This window comes from Nestor notabilis, unplaced genomic scaffold (assembly GCF_000696875.1).
Source record: "Nestor notabilis isolate BGI_N333 unplaced genomic scaffold, ASM69687v1 scaffold17838, whole genome shotgun sequence".
Lineage (NCBI taxonomy): Eukaryota > Metazoa > Chordata > Aves > Psittaciformes > Psittacidae > Nestor > Nestor notabilis.
The window spans coordinates 47,935-48,557 of record NW_009939182.1 but is presented as its reverse complement, the minus strand read 5'-3'; positions in this window follow the sequence as shown (position 1 = coordinate 48,557).

Here is a 623-nt window from a genome sequence, read left to right as displayed (position 1 = left end):
TCCCCTTCTCCGGCGACCCCACCCCAGCTCTCTCAGCCTGACTCCAGAGCAGAGCTGCTCCAGCCCTCGCAGCAGCTCCGGGGCCTCCTCTGGCCCCTCAGCCCTTGCCCTCAGTGCTGAGGGTGCTCGATCCCACTGTCCGTGTCACTGACTTGGACGCCGAACAGCCCAACAGGGACCCCCGAGGGACACCGCTCGTCACTCGTCTCCACTTGGGCCTTGAGCCATCGACCACAGCTCCTCAAGCGTGATCAACCAGCCAACTCCTTCTCTAGAAGGCTCCAAGCACCCACCCTGTGTGCCAGGGCACCCCCCACAGACGGAGTGCACGAGTGTGCTTCCCTGCCTCACCTCCCCGTGCAAAGCCCCCCCCGGGCACACGCACCCCACGTGCCGATGCTCTTCCCTTGTGCACACACGTCCTTGTGCAAAAGCAGCCCCTGTGCGGGTGCCCTTCCCTTACACAAGGAGTTTCCCTGTGGAAATGCCCTCCCCTTGTGCACACACACACTTAATGCAAAAGCTTCCCTTGTGCAAGCTCCCCATCCCCATTGATCTGCTGCTGCTGAGGGGATCAACCATCACTGAGCCCATCGAGGGGGGCTGGGGGGGCGGGGGCGAGG